Source organism: Mustela lutreola, chromosome 1, assembly GCF_030435805.1.
Source record: "Mustela lutreola isolate mMusLut2 chromosome 1, mMusLut2.pri, whole genome shotgun sequence".
NCBI classification, from domain to species: Eukaryota; Metazoa; Chordata; class Mammalia; order Carnivora; family Mustelidae; genus Mustela; species Mustela lutreola.
In genome coordinates, this window is record NC_081290.1 from 229,382,317 (window position 1) to 229,392,489 (window position 10,173).

Genomic DNA, 10,173 nt, shown 5'->3' on the forward strand with positions numbered 1-10,173 from the left:
CGAGGCCCCACCAAATCTCTATGGTGCTTTTGTGAAAGTTATAAAAAAAAAAAAAAAAGGTGCCCTGTTTGCACAGATGCAGTCCCATGCCAGGATTTCATCTCCTAAGCACCCCCTCCGCCAGGTGACCTTGTGCAGTGAACACCCTGCACAGCTGGGTCCTGCCCAGCCCCCCTCACCACTCCCCACCCAGCTGGATCCCACTCTATCTTTGGGGCTCCCCCAGAGTGGCTGGCAGGGACACCCTCTCTCCAATCTCTTTTTCTTCCTCTCCAGGACCAACCCAGGCTTTCCTCCTGTGTCAGGATGCTCCCTGGGATATGGGCAGGGGGAAGAACAATGCCCAAGTTTATGGATCTTCTAGGATTTTCCAGCTTAACTCCTGGCTTATGGCTTCAGATGCCAACACTGAAGGGCCACCAGAGTTCCCTCTGCACCCACTGATGGGACTCGGTTCTCACTTCCAACAACATCTCCTTCTTTGTCCCCACAAGTTGTCATGCAGATCAGGTCCTATAGTTCCCCACTAGAAACCCTTCCTCTGCTCCCCATCACCCACAGGACAAAGTCAGAGCTCCGTATCCCATCCGCAAGGCCCTGCCTGCCTGGCCCCGTCTTCACCTCCAGCCTCAATTCACCTCTGGGTTCCAGACAGACTGAATCCTTCCTTTCCCAGAAGGCACCGGGTGGCTTCAAGTCTGTGGAGTACTGGCCCTCCTGTTCCGCCCTGCCCTAGAGATGAGCGATAGGCCTGTCCCAAAGCAGAGACCATTCTGTGTTCATGGCTATTTGCACGGAATCCACAATGGTTCGCCTGTTCAAACCTCACCCCAGCCTGGTGAAGAGACAGGGTGGAGATTTCGTGTCTCTGTCACTCACTGTTGTATCTCGTCGGGCACCCTCTTCTAAACACTGGGTGAAGGGAGGGTGGTCTGACGGCTGCGTGGGTGCATGGGTGGGTGGCAAGCAACTGGATCCAGACACAGGCAGGAAGAATTTGAAATGTGGTTGGATCTGCAGCCCAGGGCGGGGGTCCCCTGGAAAGTGTTCTAGCCTATGTGATTGGGTGGACTGGAGGCAGGGAAGGGGACAGCCAGTGATTTCTGGGGGCTGAGAAGGGGAGAAAGGGCCTCCATGAGGTAGCAGAGGGTGCTGGGGGTCAGGCAGCTGCTGCAGAAGTCCCTTTCCCTCCTGGCTAGTTGGGCACTGCCCAGGGACAATGAACTTGGCAGCTACATAGCAATCAAATGGAGGAGGGGTCTTGCTCTGCTCCACAGTCACCCCAACTCCGGGGGTCTCTCCCAGAAGTGCTTGGGGCACAGGTGAGAAATGGGGGCATGCCGTCAATGGGCAGCCTACACTGGAGGTGAGGGCCTTGTACCCTCCATCACATGGGCCTGGGGCTTAGATTTTTCAGTTCTCCCAACTCCCCGAGCAGGATGAGTCTGGGCTCTGGGGAGGCAAGGGAGGATCTTCTGAAAACCATTAACAAAGGATCTTTAGTCTGAGGGATACACAGACCAGAGGGGTGTGGTGCCTGCTGGAGAATGAGGGTGGGGAGGTAAAGAATGACAGACAGCTAGAAGGCAGGAGGGGCCTCCCGACCCGCCGCTCCCAGCCCTCCCGCATGCTCCTTTGCAGGCTGGGTGAGAACCAGTGTATGTCTGCACATCTATGCGTATCTGCATGTCCTCATGCTTCCGGGTGTGTCTGTGTGTGGCATCCACCGATCTGGCCTTGTGGGGCCACTAGGAGGTTTAAACAAGTTAACGCTTTGAGAGGGTTTGGTGCCGTGCCCTGTGCTTCCAGAGTTCTCCATAAATATCAGTAGCACTTAAGAAAGTTCACCCTGTGGGGCCATTGCCTCCGCCACAACTATGACCAGCATCGTAGGCTGCTTGGTACTTGGTGGTGACATTTCTGTGTGCTCTGGTCAGCTCCCTGTCCATCATCATCAACCCTTCAAGGCACTTGGCCCTCATCAGACAGGACCCTCTTGGTTTCACAGGGAAGGTGCCCCAACTTCCTGTCACCCAACTTCCTCTTCTCACTGCCATCCTCCTCCTGGCCTTCCCCAGGAAGAGACTTCCGGTGTCCCGTCCCTGGGCTCCCACACTTTCCTCCTGCAGGCCCCTTCTCTATTCCACAACTCTCCACTTTGTCCTGGCTGTTTCTCTCCTCAGGGGACACATTCGCATTGCCCCGCCCCCCACATACTCCAGCTCCTTTCCCTCAGGCCTAGCTCACCATCCCTGCTCTGCCTCATGGACCCTGATCACCTGAAGAACATGGCTGTTCCTGCCCAGGCACCACTGTCCCTGTCTTCCCCCCCACCTCTTGGGCCACAGGAGCCACCTCTTCTGCCTAGACTGTGAGTGTCCCCCTTCTAGCCTACTTTCCCTTATAGTCCAGCAGGCAGGCACCCACCCACACGTGACCATCTGAGCCAGGCCCACTCTCTGGGCTCCATTCACCTGCATCTGGGGAGATCTGTTCACAAAGGGTTTGAAGCCTGGGACAGACCAATGAACACCCAAGGCTCCATAAATCCTTCATGAAGTGTGCCATTCTCCCTGCTACGTCTTCTCCAGACATCCATCTTGCCCATCCTGCCTCCTTCATGGGATCGGGGCTCACTTCCTCATGCCAAGAGAATCCCCATCTCCGTCTTGAAGAAAGTCCTCCTCTGTGGCTGTCCTCTAGCCCATCCAAGGCCCAGACAGAGGCAAAGGGCCACACTGGGATGGGATGGCTTTGAAATGCTGCTTCACCTCTTCTGAGCTGAGAGGCCTCGAGAAAGTTCCTTCCACTCTCTGAACTCGGTTTCCTTACCTGTCTAATGTGGACACCACTTACTTCACTGTGGGGACGCATTTGACCTGGGGCCAGGATCAGAGTAGGAACTCAACTGTGGGCCGGGTGGCAGGATTTCAAAACAGCTGACCGAAAGGCAGTTGCAGCTGGAGCCAGGGCCGTGAGCTGTCCCCAGCCACGTGCATGTTCCAGGGCTGCTACTCTGGTTAGGATGGTCAAAGGCCACCTCACTGCAAAATCTTAGTCTCATGGGCCAACTTTAAAGTCCTTTTCATGCTAACAGTAGAGAGAAAGTAAAAGATAAAAATCAAGGAATCACGGTTATTCATTCAACAAACTTTCCTGTGATAGACTATGTGCCTGGCAATATGCTGAGCGCTATGGACGCAGAGATCTGTCAGACTCACTGTCCCTGAAGAACACTCACGGCTAGGTGTAGAGAAGTACATCCAAACAGAAAAAAAGGGACCCCTGTGTGGCTCAGTTGGTTAAGCGTCTGCCTTCGGCTCTGGTCATGTCCCGGGGTCTTGGGATTGAGCCCTGTATCCGACTTCCTGCTTAGCTGGGAGCCTGCTTCTCTCTCTGCCCCTCTCCCCAGCTCGTGCTTTTTCTCTCTCTGTAAATGAAAAAAATCTTTAAAATAAAAAAATAAATAAATGGAAAAAAAGCCTTCAAGGTGGTCACAGCTGGGACAGGAAGCCTGGTGGAGTGGATGCCCAGTCTAGGAGGTTCTGGAGAAGCCAGAGCCGACTCACAGATCCTAAGACATAAGAAACTTCCGTACAAACCCAGATCCAAAATATGTGAAGCTTTCTGAGCACCAGGAAGAGACAGTGGGGTGTTACCACTGATGGGGATCAGCAGGGTGCAGGGGGATACACGGCTGACACCTGGAAACCCATCTGTCCTGCCAGAGTCGCAGCTTATTCATCCTACCCAGCAAGCAAGGGAAGGGATGCGGACGGAGAGAGAGAAGCAAAGGAAAGAGCAGTGGTGGCCAGGCCACACACATCTCATCAGTGACCCTCTTAACAGACCAGAGAGGATCGCAGAGCTGGCATAGTATAGTATCTCCATGCACATAAGGCTGACTTCTAAAAGTGAGGTGGGGAGTGGGCCGAGGGGTACAGTGCACGGAGCCAGGCTTAGCCTCGACTCTGCCATGTACTGTCTGTGTGACCCTGGGGAAGTCACGATCTCTCTCTGGATAACAGCGTTTTCTTCTGTAAAACAGGAGTAGTAATTCCCACCTCTAGGGATGGGCGAAGGATTGACAGAGACCATGCTTCGGGACGCACGGGAACAGCACTATGCACAGTCTGGGATTCAGCAAATGTCATTTTTCTTTCTTTCCTCTTAGAGAGAGGGGCCATGCCCAGGACCCCCTGCCCTGAGGAGCAGTGGCACCCTCAACGGCCTGTTGGGGAGACACTGGTCTGTTTCAGGGACCCCAGGACTGAGGCAAGCCACCCTTCCTCCTCCTCATGCCAACATTTTTCCTTTCTGGAAGGACTCTTGGCAGGGAGTGGCAGGAGCTGTGGGTGGTGGAGAAGGGGGCCCTGTGGGGTGTACTGGCCTGAGCAGAACCTCCTGATGGTGTGGAAAGGGCTCACACCAGTATGTTTTGGTGGTTTTTCTTTCCTGTTTTGTCCTCTATAAGATACTCTTCCCTCCAAGCTGCTCTGTGCTTGGATAATGCCCAGTGGTGGGGGTGAGGACAACAGGAAGGGCTCCCCCAACCCAGATGGGTTATTGGAGTGTTAAGACCACACGGGGTTCTGCAGTTGAAGGGTCAGTGTTTTGGACTGCTCTTGGGGGTGACCTTGGGCTAGGCTTTCCTGGTTTCTTTTTTCCCCCTCTGACTAGTGAGAGAATTTGAACAACCTGAGCCTCAAAGGCCCTTCCAGCCCCAACATTCCAGAGCCTAGGGGCATGTGAGAATCAGACTGTGTTCTAGGCTTTTCTCTGCCACCTACTGGCTATGTGGCTTTGGGAGATTCTCAGCCTCTGTTTCCTCAGTTTCCCTAGCTGCACAGCAAGTAGGCTGGCCCTGGTGATCTAAGGCCTCGATAGTCCTGTCCATTGTTTTGAATGTCTCCTGTATTGGGAATCTTTACCTTTTTCCATCAGGGTGACCCTCCGAGAGTTTGGAGGTAAGAGTTAGAGGGAGGATGGGGCGCCTGGGTGGCTCAGTGGGTTAAAGCCTCTGCCTTCAGCTTGGGTCATGATCCCAGGGTCCTGGGATAGAGCCCCGCATCGAGCCCCGCATCGGGCTCTCTGCTCAGCGGGGAACCTACTTCCCTCTCTCTCTGCTTGCCTCTCTGCCTACTTGCGATCTCTCTGTGTCAAATAAATAAATGAAATCTTTAAAAAAAAAAAAAAAAAAAAAGAATGAGTGGGGGGATTGGGGAGGGGGAGGGACAGAGAAGGCTGGACTCCCAGGCCAGAGATTGGGTCCTGGATGTGCATCTCCAGCCCAGGCCACTTCAGACACAGTTACTTCTCCCTGTGTAGCACACAAGGTCCTATTTATGCTCATTGTCAGAATTCTGGCCAACTAGCTGGCCAGGCAGCCCGTTTTTGGATGAAAAAGGATTTGCACAATCTTATAGCTGGTCAGTGGCTAAGGTTGAACTCGGGAAGGGAGGAGACCTATGGGAACTCCATGGCTTCATATCCCTTGTCATTGACCATAGCAGCTCACCCCTCACAGGGCAGTCATAGAGTTCCACCTCTCACGATGTAGAAGGGGGAAACTGAGGGCCAAGACAGCGCGAGTTCGTCTATTCTCCCCACTGACTTTAGCTGTGACAATCCACAAGACCCAAAACATGTCTACTAGCAGCCTTGTTTGCCATCTTAAATTCTACCATCAGAAACCCCATATTTGGGTAAAGCATGTGTCCTATGGTCTGTGTGCAGAGGAGGGAAGAATGATAAGAATTATAGGCATGGGGAACCCAAGTGGCTCATTTGGTGAAGTGTCTTCTTTTGGCTCAGGTTATGATCCCAGGGTCTTAGGATCAAGTCCTGTGTCCAGCTCCCTGCTCCATAGGGAATCTACTTCTCCCTCTGCCCTTCTTCCCACTCATTCTCTCAATCTCTCTTTTTCTCTCTTAAATAAAGAAATAAAATCTTTAAAAAAATGAAATAAAATCTTAAAAAAAAAAAAAGAATTATAGGCATGTGGTATCTTCAGACTCCTGGAACAGCCAAGAAGGAAGGAAGGAGCATGGGCATCAGGGAGGGTCCAGGGGTCCAGAGGGGTGAAGCACTTGCCTGGGTCCTACAGAACATTGGGCTCTGTTGGGAAGCCAAGCCGGGGCCTGTTTTCCCAACCTGAGTGGGCCCCTTTGTCTGCCCCTGTCCCCAGCCTCCTCCTCATACATATGGGTCCTGGAAGAAAATGGGCCTGGAGTGGCAGGCATGGCCCCTCAGGCTGGGACAGCAGGTGGGGGCTGGGAATATCTCTCCCCCACCCCCGGCCCCGGTCCCGGTCACCCTTCCAGAGGGTGCTGTGGGCCGCAGCGGGTTAATGGTGCGGAGTCCACTCATTTCCTCTGGCCGGGAGACAGGCTGCACCACACAGCCCCCCATTGTCTGCTCCCCTTATCTCGGGAAGTTCCGCCTGCCCCATCCGGAGAAAGTGGCTGGGCCCCCATGCCCCCAGCCTCACCTTTTCGCCTCTTGGAAGCTGGAGAGCTTGGCAGGGCTGGGATCCTGCAGGTTTCCCTCTGTCTTCCCCAGGCCCCTGACAACCGTAAGAAGCCTGGATCTTGCCGGAAGGCCAGGGGGCACCGTGGAGGACAGAACCCTGGAGGGCCAGGGTCTCAACTGGGTTTCAGAAAAGTGTCACAGGGGAGTCAAGGATGAACTGGAAATGGTGAGGCTGGAGGCAGGGAAGGGAAGAAGCAGTGGAGGGAGGGAGCTTGGCCACATTCAGAGCCCCAGCTGGGACAGGACAGGGCAGGTAGGGAGCCATGGTTTTCTGCTTCAAACCCCTCTCTGAGGAGGGCACAGAGTCTCCGCCCATGCTATCCCCTCCCAGCTGAAGGCCCTCCTCAAGATGCCACATTAGGGTGCCACACGGCATGACAGAACTCCTCCAGGAAGCCAGGAAGCCTTCCCTGATTCCCCAGCCAGTTGGGGTCCTCCTTACAAGGCTCCGTGTCCTCCAATCCCTATACTTCACCCTTCTCCCCATCAGAACCCTGAGCAGGCTTTGTAAATACAAGTCTATCCCCCACGCTAGACTGGACATGCTTTGGCAGTGGAGACCCCTGCCCCACCCAGGATCTGGGACTTGACACACCCCCACCCTCACAAGCCTGGTGAGAAGTCGGAGCCACTGAGGCTTGCCCCATTCCCTCTCCTGGTAGGTCCCCTCTCCTGCCCTGCCTCCCCCATCTGCTCACCTGCCCCCGCCACCCCCCATGCTCTTGGCCAGGATATCTCTCTACCTGGAATGTGCTTTCCATGTTTCCACATTTCCCCTTGGCAAAATCCCAAATATTAAAGCCTTCTCAGGGGCCACATGTCTCTGGAGCCCCTCTAAGCCCATCACCTACCTATGCTGGTGACTTCAGCAAATGCCTCCCTCCCTTTTTGACCAGCCCTGCTCCATGGCTCCATTCAATATATTGATACAAGGGTTCACAGCTTTAAAAAAAAAAAAAGCTCAGAACAACTACATCCCTCCGTCCTAACCCTTAACAGATGGAGACATCCCTTGACGGATGTTTCATGGCAGTCTAGAGAAGAGCGCATTTTCGTTGTAACAGAAGCCTTGAATGCCTTCAGCACAAGAAATGACATAATAGGGGGAGCGCAGGCAGTTTGAGAATGATAAGGCCGTGGTATTTGGGATAAAAAAGTCTACCCAGAACCCTTTATATCCTACCCTGAAGGCAGCTTTAATAAAGGACTAATTTTCCAAAAATTCTCCCTCTTGTCATACAACCCACTAACTCTGGGAATTGGACACTCCGAAGGGTGGGAATGTACAGAGGACACCGGCAGTCCTGGCATGGGCACCTCGACTTCTCTGAGAGGTGCCACATCTAAGAGCCCAAGCCCCTCCCTGAGCTCCTGGGGAACAAGGGGGGCCGCAGGCAGAGGAGGCCCTAAGGGACTGTCCTGTGGCCCCAAGGACCTCCCCGAGCTTCCTGGGAACAAGGGCGGTTGCAGGCACAAGGGCTCTGAGGGGCCATCCCAAGGCCTTGGGCAAGTCTGCTTCTTCCCTCCCCTCCTCGCTCTGCTCCTCCCCTGCTCTTCTTCTGCACCTGCCCTTCTATTCAGCCTCAGTGGGGCTTCGCAGGATGCTGCAGGATGATCGACTGGCCTCCCAAATGAGCGTGAGAACCAGCTCCGAGCAGTCCCCACCTTCCCCTCCTCAGCTCTGCCTCTTCAGACAGCGTCTCCTCTCAGGCCTGCAGGGTGGACGGAGGGGAGGAGGGGAGGAGATCCCTGGCTGCATGGGTGTCCCCGGACGGGTGTTGGCACCTAGCAGGGGCTCAGTAAATGCCTTCGCCTGCCAGGCCATGGTCACCATAGCAGGGGGCGATGGAGCACACAGTGGGTGGGGACAGCAGCTCTGTTTCTTGAGCCTCGTTTCCTTATCTGTGAATTGGGGATGATGAGAATCCTCCCCTCCCAGGTCATGGGGAGGGCTGATGGAGATAATGCGCATTAGATGTCCTGATCGCCCCTGGGAATTAGACAAATGTCATTAACATAATAAAAAGCATTAACAATAAATAGTGCAAGGAAAGTCTCATCAGATGGCTACTGGAATATTAAGAAATAAGTCCAGGTGAGGTGTGGGAGTGTGGGGTGTCTAAGAAGCTTCCTGGAGAAGCCAGGACTTGGGTAGACACCCACAACGGGGAAACTGGGGGAGGGGGGGGCAGATGAACCCCGCCCAGCCCCTAACAATGATTGACAGCTTCCAAGCATGTTTTCAGCCTTTCCCACCAACCCCCAACCTGGCAGCCCCTGGAGGGCAGCCCTTCTGCCAGCAGATGGTGGAGCACTGACCCTCAGGCTCAGGTGCCCTTCCTGGGTATCAGGAAGGGTGGAGGAGAGAGGAAGGTCCAGATCACCAAGACCAACTGATGACAGCAAGTCTGTGCCCCAGCTGCCTGGGGAAAGATGGTCAGGGTTTACCCGACACCTCAAAAACAGTTTCTCCTTCGTTTCCTCCCCCCACCCAAGCCCCAAAACTTCCCCATGGGACGGCTACTCTCAGAATCATTTTATGGAGGAGGGAAGTGTGGCTTGGAGAGCTTGGGAACCTTCTCAAGGTCACCCAGCTGACAACAGAGGTTTGGGAAGCCATTCCCAATCTGAGAACCCAGCTCAAAGTCAGCCAGTGTCCAAGTCCTACCTGAGGTTACCCCAAACACAGAAGTAAACAACCTTGGATGTTCATGGTGGGGGGAGTGGGATTCTGGGGGTGAGCCCTATATACGCCTTGGGGCAAGAAGCCGGCAGAGGAACTGGCCGCTTGGAAGGACTTATGGCTTTTTGTTTGCCAGTCTGTGTCCTGAAAGGAGGGGCAGATGTGTGGTTCTATGTGCAGCCTGCCAGATGCCCAGATTGGGTGTCTTCATCCCTGAGCCTCTGCCATGGGGACAATCTTGGGGTGGGGGGAAGGGACCATGGAAAGATGACCTCAGTCCCTAGAGCCGCAGGACCTACCCTCCTCTACCCTTTCCCCTTCCTCTCCTCCTCCCAGCAAGAGGGATGGGGAAAGTAGGGGACAGGGAAGGGTGGCTGGTGGCCACACAACCCTCTGATGCCCAGGCCTTGTGCACAGTTGTCTGGAACTCACTTGTGAGCAACAGTGCAAACGCAACCTGCTTCCGGCTCTGGCGGCCCGAAGATCAGGCCTCAAGGCTCTGTCTTCACCTGAAGTGAAGGGCACTGGTGACTACTTAGCCGCACGTACCCAAAGACGTTATCTGAAAGTCGAGAGTCTGGTAAGATGGCCATTGACACGATTCTGGGCAGAGACGGTGTGGCCCGAGCTGGGCAGTGGTCCAGGGGGTGACCTTTGTCACATCTCCCAATGGCAGGTATTCCGCAGAGGAGAGAAGCTGAGGTCACCTAGCAGCAAGTCAGAAGTGTGCAAGCAGGGTCCTGAGGCAAGTCAGAGTTCTGTCCTCAACCCCTCAGCAGGGGCCTGTGTGTCTGAGACCTCCTGCCTGGGTTTGCCCTACTTCCTGGGACACCCTCGAGACCTGCTCCCTCCTGTGTGGGTTGGTAGGACAATAGCAGCCTCTGTGGGGCTCCTGGCCTGACCCATCCCCAGCCTCTCCCTTCCTGGCTCCAGGAAGTCTGGAGCCCTACAGACTCCCA